Source organism: Bos taurus, chromosome 15 (assembly GCF_002263795.3).
Source record: "Bos taurus isolate L1 Dominette 01449 registration number 42190680 breed Hereford chromosome 15, ARS-UCD2.0, whole genome shotgun sequence".
Taxonomy (NCBI): domain Eukaryota; kingdom Metazoa; phylum Chordata; class Mammalia; order Artiodactyla; family Bovidae; genus Bos; species Bos taurus.
The window spans coordinates 36,248,143-36,268,002 of NC_037342.1; the positions used below are offsets into that span (position 1 = coordinate 36,248,143).

A 19,860-nucleotide genomic window follows, 5' to 3' on the forward strand; every position below is an offset into this window, starting at 1 on the left:
TAACAAAGGAGTTTATAGAATGTGCAATTTATATTTATGACTGGATTCTGAGGCCTGGTTCCCTGTTCAAATTCTGGCTCTGTCAACTTACTAGATGAGTGACTTGGGGCATGTCACTGAAGGTTTCAATGTTTTGAATTCCTTGTATCTAAAATGAGGATAATAAAAGTACTTGGGCTTCCCAAGTGGTGCAGTGGTAAAGAATACGCCTGCCAATGCAGGAGATGCTGGAGATGCAGGTTCAACCCTTGGATCAGGAAGATCCCCTGGTGGAGAATATGATAACCTACTCCATTGTTCTTGCTTGGAAAATTCTATGGACAGAGGAGCCTGGCGGTCTACAATCCACGGGGTCACAAAGAGTCGGACACGACTGAGCACACACAACAAAAGTACCTACCAAGGCTCATTAAGAGAATTAGCATGTGTAAAGCTTTTAAACAGCTTGCACTTAAGGAAACCCTCATGAGGGAAAGTTGTGCTTGTTATTAACTGCCCATAGGATCTTAGGTTAATTAATCTCAAATAGATTTCACAGAACTTAACATTTCATGATCTCTGACCTGGCTGAGGATGAGCATCCTTATTTTAAAGATAATTGATTGGCATTATTATTTTGAAACAAATTAAGAGGTGGGCAGTCCCAATCCATTACAAAATTAACCTGCCCTATCAGTTAAGCAGTTATACTTTTTGCCCAGCTCCCTCTTGTTGATTCTTTTATGGAGAGGAAGTACTGTATGAAGTACTGAAGTAGCTTTTGGTATTGTGGATAGAATCTGTTGTCATTAATTACTTTTCTCAGTCATCCCTTACAGATAGTCATTGCTCTATCACTCTGTCACTTAAACTGACAATTTGAGAACTCAATTACATTAGTTTTCTGAATTTATCAAATGACTTCAGGTGAATATTCCCATGGATAATGTCTCATTTAAGATGAACATTTGGTGATAACTATCTGATGAAAATTTTATTTTGAATTTATTACAGAATATTGCCTAGTATTCAGACATGTTATATTCAACTCAAATGAAGAGAAAGGGTAGTCATATCTTTTCCAAGGAATAATTAATAACATTCTATTAACTAATGCAGTATCAAAATCAAGTGGAAAGTGGGTAGTATTTTTGAATTTCACTGCTTCTGTTTTGAACTCATAAAGGCTATTTGCTATTTTGGAAAAGAAAAAGAAACTCAATTTATAACTGACGTGTAGAAAGTCATTAGTGACATATTCTTTATCCAGCTGCAATAACATGGTGTGTGCTACTTTGCACGTCATTCCCTGTTTTCTTCCCTTTCCAAAGTCATTGGTTTTATGACAGTGAGTACAGAAATGGTTTATGCAAAGGCAAGCTTTTGCCAGTGTGAATGATGGGGGTCTTGTTTTCTCTCAGTAACGTGGAAGCTAACATTTTATTATGTTATGATTCAGCATCAAGTTTTTATGATTTGGGTTATCTTTCCAATCCCACTTTCTATATTTCTTTATTTTTGATTCAAAAATGCAAAACTGTACTAGCTTTGTGTAGTCAAAATCTCAAAAGTGAAACATGCAAACTCAGGCTTTTCAAATTCTTTAACTTTTTGTTTTTCTGGATTCTGTTTGTAAAATGTGAACTTTTGTTTGTGTGCTGCTGTTTTTATGGGCATAGAAGATAAGATTCGTACCAAATTTTTCATTTTGATTTACTCTACATCAGTGTCTGTTTTTACATCTTTATATTTTGTCAGCATAATCGTATGAAAAGATTCCAAAAATATGATAAAAGAAACAAAAAAATTTAGTTCAAATAGCATTCAAGTAGTTTGATTGAGCCACTACTAAAACTCAACACACACTTTTATTGTAGGTGAGATCAAGTCAGTTATTAGTCACCAAAATTGGTTCTAATTATTCAGAAAATTTAGGGTGATTTAAATACTATCTCCAAGAAAAACACACCTGAGGCATTTCGTGGTGTTTCAATGGTTAGCCCTCCATTCCTCTACTGCGAGGGTATCGAGTTCTATCCCTGTTTGGGGAACTAAGATCCTGCCTGCTATGCAGTGTGGCCACAAAATAATTTTTTTAAAAAAGGGAAAAGAAATGAAAACCATACTACTATGGTTTAGTGTATCTTAGCAATGTATATTTATATATTTCATTATTTTCCCCTCATTATAAAATTCATATGTATTATAAAAAGAATATAAACACACCTAAAGGAAAATATAATTGTCCTTTAATTCTACCTATATTATAGTGTATATCCTTTCCATTTTAATGTGTGCATATGCCTTAGAATTATTTTCCCTTAAAATTCGAATCATCCTTTTACAATTTTTTGTAATTTACTTTTCCCACTTAATGATATATTATGAATTTCCCTATAATTAGGTTGTCTTCTAAAATATTACTTTTATTTGCAGCAAATATGATATAAAGTGAGGTTCTTATAATTTGACTGAGACTGTTATTCAATATTTAAGGTTTTATTATTTGTCATTATAAAGAAAACCTTGAATATGGCTAACTTTTTAGTATTTTCAGTGTTATTTAGTAATTATTTTCTTAGGATATAGATATATTCTGAAAAAGTGAAATTACTGAGTTGAAGGATGTGTTCTTTTTGGAAAGACTTTTTGTTCATATTGCCACGTAGCCCTTCAGATAGAATATAGGGTTCTGTGCTCTCACTAGCAAGTATTTCCTTGCCATCTATGATTATTTTAAACATTCCTTGCCAGTTTGATAGGGGAATATAACATTGTTGCTGATATATTTTGAACTCATTTGATATTGACTGATAATGAGAAGTTTTACATAAATTCATTTGGATTAAATATCTCTTCCTTTGTAAATTGTCTGTTTATGTTGTTAGCCCATTTTTCCTTTAAAGGATTTGTTTAGTTCTTATGGTTTCATAAGACTCTTTAGTGGTACTGGCCTTTCTTTGTCATATTTGTGTATTTTGTCATTTTCTTTACTGTATGGTTTTGTCATCAAATCTTTTCCTCCCTGTTTTAATGCTCTTTTTTTCTTTTTCTTTTTTTCTGTTTGGGGTTTGTTTAGAAAGGTTTCTCCCAATCTAAAATTATATTCTACTGTATTTTCTTCCAATTCTTTGACTATATTTTTATACACTTAACCCTTTCATTCCTCTTGGATATATTTTGATGGATAATGTAAAATTTTTTTCTTAAGCAGTTAACCAAATATCTCTGTATCATTTATTAAATAACCCATGTTATCCCATCTGACTTGAAATAACCTCTTCTATTATATATGGATTGCATATTTGCAGCCACTCTCATTTTTTAGCTCTTTTCCATTTATCTTTCTATCTAAACTTCTAAAGTGCTAGGCTGTGTTAATCACTGTAGCTTTATAGTATTTTTGAACAGTATTGCAAGACCTCATTCAAAATTTTTCTTAAGGTGCTTGTATACTTCTGTAAAATTTACCTTAGATTTAGAAGTTGTTAACTAAAATTGCAAAGTGATTTTTTAAAAGATTATAAAACTATAGGGTAGCTAAAATCTTTTTAATGTTGAATCTTTCCATTCCAAATAACTTATTCAATCAATTCTTTTATGTTTCTGAACAATGTTTTGTTTCTTACATATAGATTCAGCACATTTCTTTTAATATTTCCTCTACAATATTTAATTTTTTATTTGTGAATGTTATATTTTTCATACTATTCTCTTTTTGTTACTATATTTAGGGATGATATTGCATTTTGCTGGCTCATTTTATAACTTCCCTTTTTGTCAAGCTTGTTAGGTCTAGTCATATTTCAGCTGATGTGTTTTCTCCTCTTTTGGGGCAGTTATTTGTTCCTTTTTTTCACCACTTCTTTTAATACACTGCCTAGAATGTCAAGAATAATATTGGAGAAAACAGGTAATAGCAAGTATTTTATGTAGTTTTTAGTTTATGGAATTGTGTTTGTTTAGTATTTCACCATTAAATATTATATTGACTATTGATTTAAGATATTTTTAATCGTTAAAAATATTCTAGTTATATTTTATTAGGAGTTTCTATGATAAATTGTATTTTAGTTAATGGTATATCTTATTGGTTTTTGTTTCTCAAATTAAATAATGAAATAAACACATTAGTCATGGTATAGTCTTGTTTTAATGTACTTCATACTTTTATTTGCTTATATTGCAGTTGTTATTTTTGCATCTGTATTTGTAAATGAGATTAGTTTGTGTTTTTCTTTATTTTTGCTATCTTTGTTAATATTTAGTACCAGAGTTGTGAAATCGAAAAGCATATCCTTCTTTTCTATGGAAGATGGCTATGTAAAACTATTCAATAGATAACATCTTAGTGAGAATCTGTTTTTATATTCTTTGTGTGTCCTTTACCCTAAAGTGTTGTAGGCAGCATATTATAGGCTCTTTTCTTTTTTTTTAGAATCTTATCTACCATGCTATACCTTTTGATTGGAGAATTTAGTGCAATGACATTTAAGGTAATTATTGATTTGTTTTGTTCAGTCACTAAGTCATGTCTGACTTTCTACCACCCCATGGACTGCAGCATGCTAAGTTCTTCTGTCCTTCACTATATCCGAGTTTGCTCAAATTCATGTCCATTGAGTCAGTGATGTTATCTAACCATCTCATTCTCTGCTGCCCTTCTCCTTTTGCTTTCAATCTTTTCCAGCATAGGGTCTTTTCCAATGAGTAGACTCTTTGCATCAGGTCCTGAATATTCACTGGAAGGACTGATGTTGAAGCTGAAACTCTAATACTTTGGCCACCTGATGCAAAGAGCTGACTCATTGGAAAAGACCTTGATGCTGGGAAAGATTGAAGGTGGGAGGAGAAGGGGATGACAGAGAATGAGATGGTTGGATGGCATCATCAACTCAATGGAATGAGTTTGAGTAAACTCTGGGAGTTGGTGATGGGCAGGGAGGCCTGGTGTGCTGCAGTCGATGGGGTCACAGAGTTGAACATGACTGAGCGACTGAACTGAACTTGCATCAGGTGGACAAAGTATTGGAGCTTCAGCATCAGTCCTTCCAATGAATATTCAGGGTTGATTTCCTTTAGAATTGACTGGTTTGATCTCTTTGCAAACCAAGAGACTCTCAAGAGTCTTCTTCAGCACAATTTGAAAGTATCAGTTCTTTGGTGCTCAGCATTCTTTATGGTCCAACTCTCACATCTGAACCTGACTACTTGAAAACCCATAGCTTTGACGATACAGACTTTTGTTGGCAAAGATCTCCTTTTTAATATGCTGTCTAGGTTTGTCATGGCTTTTTTTTCCCAAAGAGTAAGTGTCGTTTAATTCTGGGCTGCAGTTACCATCCACAGTGATTCTGGAGCCCAAGAAGATAAAATCTGTCACTGTTTCCACTTTTCTCCATCTATTTGCCATGAGGTGATGGAACCAGATGCCATGATCTTAGTTTTCTTGAATGTTGGAGATTCTAGCCAACTTTTTCATTCCCCTCTTTAACTTTCATCAAGAGGCTCTTTAGTTCCGCTTTGCTTTCTGCTGTTAGAATGGTATCATCTTCATATTTGAGATTGTTGATATTTCTCCCAGAAATCTTGATTCCAGCTTGAGTCATTCCGCCTGGCATTTCATACGATGTACTCTGCATCAGTTCAGTCGCTCCGTGACTCTTTGCGAGTCCGTGGACTGCAGCATGCCAGGCTTCCCTGTCCTTCACTCTCTCCCGTGGTTGCTCAAACTCATGTCCATTGAGTCCATTATGCCATCCAACCATCTCATCCTCTGTCACCCGCTTCTCCTCCTCCCCTCAACCTTTCCTGGCATCAGAGTCTTTTCCAGTGAATCAGCTCTTTGCATCATGTAGCCAAAGTATTGGAGTTTCAGCTTCAGCATCAGTCCTTACACTGAATATTCAGGGTTGATTTCCTTTCAGATTGACTGGTTTGATCTCGTTGCAGTCAAAAGGACTCTAAAGAGGCTTCTCCAGCACCAAAGTTTGAAAGCATCAAATCTTTGGCACTCGGACTTCATGATCCAGCTCTCACATCCATACATGACTACTGAAAAAACCATAGCTTTGACTAAACAGACATTTGTTGGCAAAGTGATGTCTCTCTTTTAATATTTTGCCTAAGTTTGTTATAGCTTTTCTTCCAAGGAGCAAGCATCTTTTAATTTCATGGCTACATTCATTGATTCTAACCTTTGCTTCTTGACCTGCATACATGTTTCTCAGGAGACCAGTAAGGTGGTCTGGTATTCCTATCTCTTTAAGAATTTTCCATGGTTTGTTGTGATCCACAGTCAAAGGCTTTAGGTAGTCAGTGAAGCAGAAGTAGATATTTTTTCTGGAATCCCCTTGCTTTTCCTATGATCCTGTATATGTTGGCAATTTGATCTCTGGTTCTTTTCTAAATCCAACTTGTACATTTAAAAGTTCTTGATTCATGTACTGTTGAAGCCTAGCTTGAAAGATTTGGGGCATTCCCTTCCTAGCAGGTAAAATGAGTGCAATTATATGGTAATTTTTGAACAGTCTTTGGCATTGCCTTTCTTTGGGATTGGAATGAAAACTGACCTTTCCCAGTCCAGTGGCAACTGCTGAGTTTTCCATATTCACTGACATATTGACTGCAACACTGTAACAGCATCATCTTTTAGGATTTTAAATAGCTCAGCTGGAATTCCATCACCTCCACTAGTTTTTTAGTAGTAATGTTCCGTTTAGGTCCACTTGACTTCCCACTCCAGCGTGTCTGGTTTTAAGTGAGTATTGTGGTTATCTGGGTCATTAAGACCCTTTTTGGTATAGTTTTTCTCTGTTCTTGGCACCTCTTCTTAATCTCTTCTGCTTCTGTTAAGTCCTTTCCATTTCTGTCCTTTATTGTGCATAACTTTGCTTGAAATGTAACCTTGGTATCTCCAGTTTTCTTGAAGAGATCTCAAATCTTTCTCATTCTGTTGTTTTCCTATCTTTCTTTGCATTGTTCACTTAAGAAGGCTTTATTATGTCTCCTTGCTATTCTCTGCAACTCTGCATTCAGTTGGGTATATCTCTTCCTTTCTCCTTTGCCCTTCTTTTCTCAGCTGTTTGTAAGGCTCAGACAACCACTTTGCCTTCTTGCATTTCTTTTCCTTGGTTTTGGTCACCACTTCCTGTACAATGCTATGAACCTCTGTCTATAGTTCTTCAGCATTCTATCTACCAATTAGATTAGATTCTAATCTCTTGAATCTATTTGTCCCCTCCAGTGTATAATCATAAGGGATTTGATTTAGGTCATATCTAATAGGTCTAGTGGATTTCCCTACTTTCTTCAATTTAAGCCTGAATTTTGAAGGATACTGGAGTGGGTAACCATTCCTTTCTCTAAGGTATCTTCCTAACCCAAGACTGAACCATGGTTTCCTGCATTGCAGGTGAATTCTTCATCATCTGAGCTACCAGGGAAGCCCATATATACATACTCCATCTTCTTTATCCATTTATCTGTTAAAAGGACTTTTAGGTTGTGTCCATATCTTGACGCCTATAATTAATGCTGCTATGAACATTGGGGTATATGTATCTTTTTGAATTAATGTTTTCATTTTCTTGAGATATATACCCAGGAGTAGAATTGCTGGATCATATAATATTTCTAGTTTTTAGTTTTTTGAAGAACCTCCTTAGTGTTTTCTAGAATGATTGCACCAATTTACATTCTTACCAACAGTGTACAAGGGTTTCTTTTTCTCCATATTCTTGCCAACTTTGTTATTTGTATTTTTTTTGATGACAGGCATTCTGTCAGATGTGAGATGATACCTCATGATTTTGATTTGCATTTCTCCAATGATTAGTAGTGGTGAGCATCTTTTCGTGTGCCTGTTGGCCATCTGTATATCCTCTTTGGTAAAATGTCTGTTTAGGCCTTCTGCCTGAGCTTCTCTGGTGGCTCAGATGGCAAAGAATCTGTCTGCAGTGTGGGAGACATGGGTTCAACCCTAGGTCAGGAAGATCCTTTGGAGAAGGGATTGGCAAGCCACTCCAGTATTCTTGCCTGGAGAATCCCATGGACAGAGAAGTCTGGTGGGCTGCAATCTGTGGGGTTGCAAAGAGTTGGACACAACTGAGAGACTTACACTTTCATGCCTTCTGCCCATTTTTTAATTGGCTGATTGGTTGCTTTGATATTGAGTTGCATCAGCTATATGTATATTTTAAATATTAACTCATCAGTGATATCATTTACAAACATTTGCTCACATTCAGTAGGTTGTCTTTTCATGTTGTGATGGTTTCCTTTGCTGTGCAAAACTTTCAAGTTTAAATTAGGTCTCATTTGTTTATTTTTGTTTTTTGATTCCTTTGCCTTAGGAGACAGACTCAAAATATATTGCTATAGTTTATGTCAAAGAATGTTTTTCATATTTTTTTCTTCTAGGAGTTTTATGATTTCTGGGGCTTCTCTGATAGCTCAGTCCGTAAAGAGTCTGCTTGCATTGCGGGAGACCTAGGTTAGATCCCTGGGTTGGGAAGATCCCTGGAGAAGGAAATGGCAACCCACTCCAGTATTATTGCCTGGGAAATCCCATGGATAGAGGAGCCTGATGCGCTCGCTACAGTCCATGGGGTCACAAGAGTTGGACACAAATTAGCGACTAAACCTACCTACCTTACATTTAAGTCTTGAATCCATTTTGAGTTTATTTTTTATATGGTATGAGAAAATGTTCGAATTTCACTATTTTCCATATAGCTGACCAGTTTTCCCAACACTACTTTTTGAAAAGACTGTCTTTTCTCTATTGCATAGTTTTGTATCCTTCATCGTAAATTAGTTAACTGTAAGTGTGTAAGTTTATTTCTGGACTCTCTCTTCTATTCCATTGACCTATGTGTCTGTTTTTGTGCCTGTACTATATTGTTTTGGTTACTGTAGCTTTGTATTATAGTTTGAAATTAGGGAGAGTAATATCTCTAGTTGTGTTCTTCTTTTGTAAGACTATTTTGTCTGTTGTATTTTCACACACATTTTAGAATTTTTTTAGTTCTGTGAAAAATACCATTTGTAATTTGATAAGGATTCTATTAAATCTTTAGATTGTATGGATAGTATGGTCATTTTAATAAAATTAATTTTTCTAAAAGTGAACATGATATATCTGTCCATTTGACTGTATAATCTTTTATTTCTTTTATTAGTGTCTTATAGGTTTCCAAGTATATGTGTTTTACCTCTTAGATATGTTTCTTCCTAGGTAATTTATTCTTTCTGATGCAATTATCTATGGGATTGTTTCTTTAATTTCTTTCTGCTAGCTCTTATTAGTTTATAGAAATGCAACAGATTTCTTTGTATTAATTTTGTATCCATCAACTTTATGAAATTCACTGATGAGCTCTAGTAGTTTTCTAGTGGATTTTCAATGCATAGTATTTTCAATGCATAGTATCATGAGCTTCCCAGGTGGTACTAGTGGTAAAGAACCTGCCTGCCAATGCAGGAGATATAAGTGATGTGGTTTCGATCCCTCAGTCAGAGAGATCTGCTGGAGGGGGTATATGGCAATCCATTCCAGTATTCTTGCCTGGAGAATCCCATGGACAGAGGAGCCTGGCAGGCTGCAGTCCATAGGATCACAAAGAGTTGGACACAATTGAAGCCACTTAGCATGCATGCACACATGTATAGTATCATGTCATTTATAAACAGTGACAGTTTTATTTCTTCTTTTCTAATTTTGGTTCCTTTTATTTTATTTATTTATTTTTCTTTTCTGGTTAGCTAGAGCTAAGACTTTCCATACTGTGTTGAATAAAAGTGGCAAGAGTGGACATCCTTCTCTTATTCCTAATCTCAGAAGAAATGCTTTCAGTTTTTCACTGTTACGCATGATGTTATCTGTGGGATGATCATATATGGCCCTTATTGTGTTGAGGTATGTTCTCCACTTTCTGGAAAATTCAACATCCATTTTTTAAAATCATACATGGATGTTGAATTTTGTGAAAACCTTTTCTGCATCTGTTGAGATGACCTTATAGTTTTTATTCTTCAATTTGTCACTGTGGTATATCACACTGATTGACTTTCAGATATCGAGCTGTGCTTGCATCCCTGGGATAAATCCACTTGATCATGGTGTATGATCCTTTTAATGTATTGTTGGGTTTGGTTAGCTAATAATTTGTTTAGGATTTTTGTATCTAGATTCATCAGTGATACTGACTTTTAATTTTCTTTTTTTGTGATATCTTTGCCTGGTTTTGGTATCAGGGTGACATTGGCCTCACAAAAGTGATTCTTCTGCAATTTTTTGAAATAGCTTCAGAAGGATAGATGCTAAGTGTTCTCTAAACATGTGGTAGAATTCACCTGTGAAGCCATCTGGTCCTGGATTTTTGTTTGTTGGGAGTGTTTTTTTTTTTTTTTTTTTAAGTATCGATTCAATAACATTATTGGTAATTGGTCTGCTCATATTTACTTCCTTCCTGGTTCAATCCTGGGAGACTATACATTTCTGCAAATTTGTTGATTTTTTCTTGGTTGTCCTTTTATGGGCATATAGTTGTTCATAGTTGTCTCTTATGATCCTTCGTATTCTTATGGTGTCTATTATAACCCTTCATTTTTCATTTCTGATTTTATTTATGTGTCCTTCTTTCTTTCTTTTTTTCTTTATGAGTCTAGCTAAAGGTTTATTGAATTTGTTTCTTTTTGAAGAACCAGTACTTAGTTTTATTGATCTATCCTACTGCTTTGTTGGTCTCTATTTTATTTATTTATGCTCTGATGATTATGATTTATTTCCTTTTACTAACTTTAAGTTTTGTCTTTTCTTCTTTTTCTAGCTCCTTTAGGTCTAAAGTTGGGTTGTTTATTTGAGATTTTTCTTGTTTCCTGAAGTAAGCTTGTATTGGCTATAAACTTCCCTCTTAAAACTCTTGCTGCATCACACAGAGTTTGAATAGTTGCTTTTTTTTTTTTTAATTTGTCTCCAAGTACATTTTGATTTCTTCTTTTGAGTTCTTCAGTGATCCATTGGTTGTTTAGTAACATACTGTTTAGTCTCCACATGTTTTAGATTTCTGCAGTTTTGTTTTTTTTTTCCCTTGTAGTTGATTTCTAGTCTCATAGTGTTGTGGTCAGAAAAGGTGCTTGATATGTTTTCAAATTAGTTAAATTTTAAATTTAGAGATACTTGTTTTATGGCCTAGCTGTGATCTATCCTGGAGAATGTTTCATTTGCACTTGAAAAGAATGCGTACTCTGCTGCTTTTTGATGCAAAATTCTATATATATGTATCAAGTCTATTTCATCTACTGTGTCGTTTTAAACCAATGTTTCCTTATTGATTATCTGCCTGAAAGATGTGGCATTGATGTAAGTGGAATGTTAAAGTCCCCTACTGTTATTGGGTTAATGTCAATTTCTCCCTTTATGTCTATTAATTTGCTTTATGTGTTTAGATGGTATTTACAATTGTTGTATTATCTTGGATTAATCCCTTGATCATTATGCAATGTCTTTATTTGTCTCTTGTAATAGTCTTTGTTCTAAGTCTATTTTGTATACTGTAAATATTGGCACCCTGTCTTGATTTCCATTTGCATGGAATACCCTTTTTCATCCTCTTTCAATCTGCGTGTGTCTTAGATCTAAAGTAAATGTCTTATAGGCAGCATATATATATAACATTTTTTTTTTTATCCTTTCAGTCACTCTATGTCTTTTGATTGGAGAAGGTAGTCAAATTATACATAAAATAGTTATTTATATGTATATGTTTTTTGCCATTTTGTTAATTGTGTTAAGGTTGTTTTGTAGTTCTTTTTGATTCTTTTCTTCTTTTGTTCTCTTTGTGATTTGATCCTTATGTTTAGTATTGTTTGGATACCTTTCTCTTTTTTGTGTGTGTATTATAGATTTTTGGTTTGGGGTTACCATGAGTTTTTTATATAGTTGTTGATCTCTTAATTTTAAATGCATTCTAACAATCCTATATTTTTTACTCTCCCCCACCCCCAGTGCTTTTTTTGACATCATATTTTATATCCACTGGTTTTTTGTGTATCCCTTAAATGGTTGTTGTGAATATAGATGATTTTAGTAGTTTTGTCTATTTAACCTTCCTACAAACTTTGTACATGGTTGATAAACTACCTTCAGTGTGTATTTGCCTTTACCAATGAGCATTTTCCTTTTGTAAGTTTTATGTTTCTAGTAGTGGCCTCTTCTTTTTCACTTAGAGAAATCCCATGAACATTTCTTGTACAGGTAGTTTGGTAGTGCTGAACTCTTTTAGCTTTTGCTTGTCTAAAAATTTTGATGTCTCCATCAAATCTGAATGAGAGCCTTGCTGAATAGAGAGTACTCTTGGTTGTAGGTTTTTTTTTTTTTCTTTTATCAGTTTATATGAATATATTGTGCCTTCTGGCCTGCACTTTCTACCAAAATGTCAGCTGATAGCCTTATGCAAGTTTCGTTATGTACAACTTGTTGCTTTTCTCTTGCTACTTTTAATATTCTCTCTACATCTTTAATTTTTGCCATTTTAATTGCATTTTAAGGCAATGGCACCCCACTGCAGTACTCTTGCCTGGAAAATCCCATGGACGGAGAAGCCTGGAAGGCTGCAGTCCATGGGGTCACTGAGGGTCAGACACGACTGAGCGACTTCACTTTCACTTTTCACTTTCACGAATTGGAGAAGGAAATGGCAACCCACTCCAGTGTTCTTGCCTGGAGAATTCCAAGGACAGGGGAGCCTGGTGGGCTGCCATCTATGGGGTCGCACAGAGTCAGACACGACTGAAGCGACTTAGCAGGAGCAGTCTTCCTTGGGACTCTTTATATTTCTTGGACTTGGATGTCTATTTCCTGTTCCAGGTTAGGGAACTTTTCAGCTGTTATGTCTTCATGTATGTTACCTGCCCCTTTCTCTCTCTCCTCTTTTGGGATCCCTATAATGTAATGTTGGTACTTTCGATGCTGTCTCAGAGGTCTCTTAAATTGCCCTCATTTTTCATTCTTTTTTGTTCTGCTTCAGTGATTTCCAGTAGTCTGTCTTCCAGCTTGCTGATTCATTTCTCTGTGTCATTTATTCTATTGATTCCTTCTTATGTATTTTTTCATTTCAGTTGTATTCTGCATCTTTACTCGATTGATTTCTTTGTATTTTATAACTCTTTGTTCAAGATTTCTAACTTCCTGCTATGTTCATCCATTTTTTCTCCTGAGTCCTTTGATCATCTTTATGATCATTACCGTGAGCTCTTTCTAAGGTAAATTGCCTTTCTCCACTTCACTTAGTTCTTCTGGGGTTTTGACATGTTTCTTCATTTGGAACTTGTTCTTCTGTTACCTCATTTTTCTTAACTTGTTGTTTTCATTTCTATATATCTGTTAGGTTTACTTTTCTCAGCCTTGGAGAAGTGGCCTTTTGTAGGAAACATTCAGTACTCCAAGCAGTACATTTAGGAGTGTGTGCTCAACCCCTATGTGTGCTTCTTGGGTCATTCTGCTGTGGTAGGCTGCTACTGTGGGTGATCTTTTAGGCATGGCTCACCCCCAGTCCATTTGATTGCCAGATGGAGGCTGCCCACCACTGATTTGTGAGGCTGAGTCATAAGGTGGCTGGCTATAGAACCCCAGGAGATCCTGTGGCAGTAGCTGGTGCCTACCCAGTACTGACTGAACCCAGGTCCTGGGGCTAGCATCAACCTACTGTCAGGAAGAGCCAGGTCCTGGAGTCTGGCTGCAGGGCCCAGGGGTCCTGAGCTGGTGTAGAACCATTGGTGAATGGGGCTGGTTCCTGACATAGCTGGCTGAGAGGTCCAAGGTGTCCTGAAGCTTGTTGACCTGCTGGGGGTAGGTTGGGTCTTGCTATATCAGGCTAGGAGCTGCAGTTTTCCACTGGCTGGTGGCTGAAGCTTGGTCCTATGATTAGAAAGTGAAGTTGCTCAGTTGTGTCCAACTCTTTGCGACCCCATGGACCGTAGCCTACCAGGCTCCTCCATCCATGGGATTCTCCAGGCAAGAATACTGGAGTGGGTTGCCATTTCCTTCTCCAGGGGATCATCCCGACCCAGGAATCGAACCCGGGTCTCCTGCATTGTAGACAGATGCTTTGCCATCTGAGCCACCAGGGAAGTCCACAGGCTTGCTAATGGGTGGGGCCTGGACCCAGGGAATTCTGGGGCTGGTACCTATTCACTGGTGGCTGCAACCGGGTCCTGGGGTCTCTATGAGGCCATGGGGATCTGGCTCTAGTGCACAGGTACCGGTATGTGGAGGCAGGTCCTCGGCCATCTGATGGGCAGGCATGTGTCCAGGGCCAGCTGTGGGCTCACGGGGTCTTAAGGCAACCTTTCTCTTGGTGGGTTGGGGCTGGATCCCAGAACATGTTAGATTTTGTGTGTACCTTGTAAGAGTGGAGCCTGTTTCCACAACCCTCTGAGTCTTGTGGAAGTAAGCCCTGCTGGCCTTTAAACTCAAGTATTCTCAGGGTTTTTCTTCCCAGTGCAGGACTCTTGTGCTGGGAAGCCAATGTAGGACTCAGAACCCTCTTTCTTTGTAGAGAACCTCTGCAACTGTAATTATTCTCCTGTTTATGAGTCACTCACCCAGGGGTATGGGTCCTGACTATAACATGACTCTGTTCCTCCTATCCATCTTGTTGTGGATCCTTCTACACAAATTTAGCTGTAGAAGAACTTTTCAGGTAGGTTCCAATCATGTTATTAATAATAAAAAATAATTCTGTAAATAGTTGTAATTTTGGTGTACCTGTGATAGGAGGTGAGGCTAAGGTCTCTCTACTCTGCCATCTTTGGCAAAAGAACCTCTGTGGAATTATCTGTCTTGATCTAAATCTACATAAGAGAGAGGGGAGCAATACAGTAAAGGATACAAGATGAAACAAAAATAGTGGTAAGGTTCATAACCCATTTGTATGTATGCTTTTTTGAGTTGTACCAAAAGAGTAAGGATGCCAGGACATTTATGATGATGAAACATTTCTAAATGCAAAGGTGGCTTACTAAATGATGTCTAGATCATTAGAATTCACCCTGCTTCTATGCACGGATCTAGCCTTCTGTGGTTTATATAGGAGAATCTTAGCCAGTCTCCTTCTTTTACACACATTCCCCCCTATACTCTGGCTGGCATCTCCTCCTTGGTGTGAAGGCGCCTCCCTGGGCAGTGTGCCAGAGAAGCAGTAATGTTGGTTGTTTGAGTTAGCACAAACTGTTTGTCAAACACACAGATGATAGAGAGAAAAAAAATAATTATGTGATATGAATCAAATAAGGAAAATAGTGTTTTCCTTCCTTCCTTGGTCATTTATGATTAATCATTTAAATATTTACATTTAGGGGTTAAGGTAGATATGCTTATAGGTACACTCTCCTGATGCTTAGAAAAAAATGACAGTGTCTTTCTGCTAGGGAAAAAAAGTGATTAAACAAATGCTTTTAAATGAAAAATTCTACAAATGATTCCCAATGTTTTTAAGGTTATTTTTTGAAACACAATTACTTACTATAGTTATTCAACTAAAATGTTTAAGAGATTTGTTCTGGAGGCTTAATACTGTTTCTGTACTTTAATGTTAAAAACTTTAAGCATTACTCACTGTTACTTTACTAGGGTTTTTACTAAGAGAAGTAAAATTAGGAACTGTTGTATCAAATTGTGCAGGTATATTACAATTGTGCTTCGTGCATATACTGAATTAAAAATGTGAGTTTATTATAATTTTGCTACTATGTGCCACTAAGAGCCAGGTTTCATTTTTAGTTTTGATTGCAAACATAAATCTTTAGAGGAGAGTGCAGGAACACAAAAGTCATGGTTTCTTTCAGTGCCTAGATCTTTGAAGACCAAATAGTGTAGGTTATTCTTGAAGTAACTTAAGCAGTGCTGTTATCACCAAAGGGTCAGAATGAATATAACATCCTTCCAATAGAATTAGTTTCTATGTCACAGGTTACTATCTTAAATGCCAATTCTCTCTACTAGTTTGTTCACTTTATAGTAAGGGCCCAAACTATATCTAAGTACTCTGATTGCTTATTCCGTGCATTGCCCTTTATACAGAGTACTCGGTTTCTTTAGGAATAGTAATTCATAGTTACTGGTATTTTCTGTTGTAGGCAATCACAGAAGGACTAGAATGGTTTTTGAAAAGCTGTGACCATACACTTTACATATTCATTTATAAATGAGTTTTTCTTGAATTTCCATTTACAAATTTACAGCAGTTTCTTCATCTGAGGGAACTTAAAAAATCTGGATGCATTTAGAGGTGAATCATCTGCCATTTTTCAACTCCAATAAAATCAGCAAAGTTCTTATACCTAGTGGTTTTTGTTCTCTCTTTAGGAAAAAAGGTTGAAACAGTTATAATGTGCAGATTTCGTGTATTTTGAAAAACTTAAATTGTTATTTCTAAGACAATTGCTATATTGCTCTAGAGACCAGCTTGTGAAAGAGCCTTAGAGCACATGTAATTTCCTCATTGATTTGTATGAAATAATGTAGTAGAGTATCACTATTTTCTGTATAAATCTATGTAATTAAAGAAATTCAGAGTAATATCTCAATCATAGAATTTCCAAAAATAACTTGAAGGAGCTTTGTATATTATATAATTCAAACTTCTTATTTTCCATTACAGGGACTCCAATATCTAGAAAAGTGACTTCCCTAAAATCACATAGTAAATTATTAAGGTGGAATCTTAATTTACCCTAAATAGCATGTTTATCTTATTTCACATATTCTTTTGGTCATCTTGTAATCAGTGTTATTGCAGGACTGAAGAATCCCTTTTACTACTAATAAATGCACACCACGGCTAGTTTACAGATATATATGCATTATAAACAACGATACCCATTTTTAGAAATTATACCGCTTAGCATGAATATAGATATTTCAAAGCTCTCCTTTGTTCTCTCTGTTATAAACATCTTTTACTTCTTTTGATGTTTGTGTGATATACATGCAAGCAATTAAAACCTCCCCCCAACTTGGGGTTGGAGACACAAAGTCTTCTTGATTAAAATTCAAACAAAAGCTACTGGCAAAAATTGCTACTATATGATTAAGGTCTAGAGTATTATGATACATTAGAATCATTGTTAACTGTTGGGATTAAAAGAAATCGATATGTTGGGGGAAAGATCAGTTGAATCTAATTATAGAAATCAATGTTTACTTAAAAGAAAATACTGAAGTTTAATAACAGGTTCTGACTATAAATATAGCACTGGCTAAAATTGTTCTTTGTTATTATTATATTGACCATGTAATCATATTTTAAATTCATTGAATAAAAATCTGAAACTTCTGTTTTTAGTAGTTAATTATTATAATTAAAACATAAAATTTTACCTTAAATCACATCTGGTTTCAAAAAATTCATTATAAAATATTCTTACATGTAAAAATAGTCACCAATTATAAAATATTCCTATTGATTCCATTTTAAAAGGCTAATTTTAGCAATAGATACAGCCTAGAGTGAGAAAGGAGGCAAAATTGGTTAGAAGGAAAAAAAGATCCAAAGTATTCTTACACAATTATGATTACATTAAATATGTATTAGTCTATTTGGTGACATATCGAAATAAAAGAGAACACATTTTGATATAATTCAAAAACAAGACATTTCACTTTTTTCTTCCTGATTGCTGTGATGAAAATAAACATTATAACCAGCATGGAGAAGAAAAACTATTACTAATTGCAGCCTAGATTTTAAGTAAAATGAAGGTCATTAGCAATTTCCTGGAAGCCATTCAGATTGCTTACCAGGAAATGGTAGCTAGCAGGACATCTGTAATCCTCCTGTGTGGAATTAGTGAAAACACTGGAGCTTTAATGATGTGTGTTAGACTTAGGCTTATGGTAGAACCTTTGTTTATCAAAGTAGTTCGTATTCTTTGAATACAAATGTTTCTATTTCAGTATTAGTGCACAAATCCAGAATTAAAAATAGACTTTAACTTCCACCCATACATGCATAAGTGCATGTGTTAAAACACACCTGTAGATTGGAATGTGACTCTTAGTGGAATAAGAGACAGCAGGGTAACAGCAGAGTTATAGGAATCTGGGAATGAAATGTATTGGGGCATATTGAAAGAAATTTCTCTTATAACTTGGAATACTGATTTCACAGTATTTTGGTTGGTGAATTTAGTTCCATTTTTAGTAGCATATTATCTCAATAAAGAGGTAAGCAAAGCTGAGTGAAAAGTGAAAATATCTTATAGACATAAAGTTAACTTTAACTTATTTTGCAATATAATGGGAGGAATGGGGTCACTAATTTAGAGGCACAGCTTCTCTATATTACCTGAATTATTGTTTGGCTTAATAAGGATAATATCTCTGGAAATATTAAGACTGAGGAACTCTGGAACTGTTAAGAGTGAGGAGAGCATACGTATGGTGTAATTTATGTAAAAAATTATATACACAGAAAATTGCTGGAAGGATATTTATTAAACCCTTAACAGAGGTTGACTATGTAGGGGGTAGTGTATGCTATGGCACAGGGGCTGAAACTTTTATTTGGGCTTATTCAGTACAGTTTGTACTGAAGTGTTTTGTGTGTGTTTTTTTTTTTTTTTTTTTTACTTTTTTAAGCCATGTGTCGGCATTGCTTTTCCAACAAAGACTACTTTTTAAAAATGACTGAAAGTAAGTCTTGAATTTTAAAAATGGAAGGAATTAGTTTCAGTATTTGTACAAAAGAGTATTGATTTTATTACCTACTAAACTTCTCATGCATTGGAGAAGGAAATGGCAATCCACTCCAGTGTTCTTGCCTGGAGAATCCCAGGGACGGGGGAGCCTGGTGGGCTGCCGTCTATGGGATCACACAGAGTCGGACACGACTGAAGTGACTTAGCAAACTTCTAATTTTTTGAGAGGATTAGAGAAAAAATGTGTTTAGAGTGGCATGTAGTTGGGAATCAATAAATGCTGTAGGTAGGCAACAACCCTTATCAACAACAATTAGCATAATTTAGTACTTGAAAGAGTAAATATTTATTGGTAGAATAGTAAACCATAGGACTAAAAATTTTTGTTCTCAGAACTGTTAGAATGTATTAAGGACCCTAAAAATCTTTTATCTGTGTGACATATCTATTAATACTTACTGTGTTAGAAGTTAAACCTGATGTTTTAATAAATATTTATCAATTCATTTATGTTATAATAGTATATTTGTTACATTCACCATAAAGATTTGTTAATGAAAATATATTTCATAAAATTAAAGTAATTTAGAGAGAAGAGTAGCATTGCTTTTTATCTTGGTAAATCTCTTCAGTGTACGGTTTAATAGGAATTAAACTATATCTGCTTTTGTACTCAATCTGTTGTGATGTGTACTGATTGAATTATATAAAGAGGGGGAAATGTCTTATCACTTCAGTTCAGTCGCTCAGTTGTGTCCGACTCTTTGGACCCCATGAATCACAGCACGCCAGGCCTCCCTGTCCATCACCAACTCCTGGAGTTCACTCAAACTCACGTCCATCAAGTTGGTGATGCCGTCCAGCCATCTCATCCTCTGTTGTCCCCTTTTCCTCCTGCACACAATCCCTCCCAGCATCAGAGTCTTTTCCGATGAGTCAACTCTTTGCATGAGGTGGGCAAAGTACTGGAGTTTCAGCTTTAGTATCATTCCCTCCAAAGAATACCCAGGGCTGATCTTCAGAATGGACTGGTTGGATCTCCTTGCAGTCCAAGGGACTCTCAGGAATCTTCTCCAACACCACAGTTCAAAAGCATCAATTCCTTGGCGCTCAGCTTCACAGTCCAACTCTCACATCCATACATGACCACTGGAAAAGCCATAGCCTTGACTAGATGGA

General features: G+C 35.7%; 1 protein-coding gene across 27 annotated transcripts in view; it reads left to right on the plus strand.

Annotated features, from left to right (window-relative positions):
- The window catches only part of SOX6 (SRY-box transcription factor 6), an 833,346-nt gene that overhangs the window by 532,983 nt on the left and 280,503 nt on the right, over positions 1-19,860 (plus strand). The gene's annotated exons all lie outside the window — the stretch shown is intronic.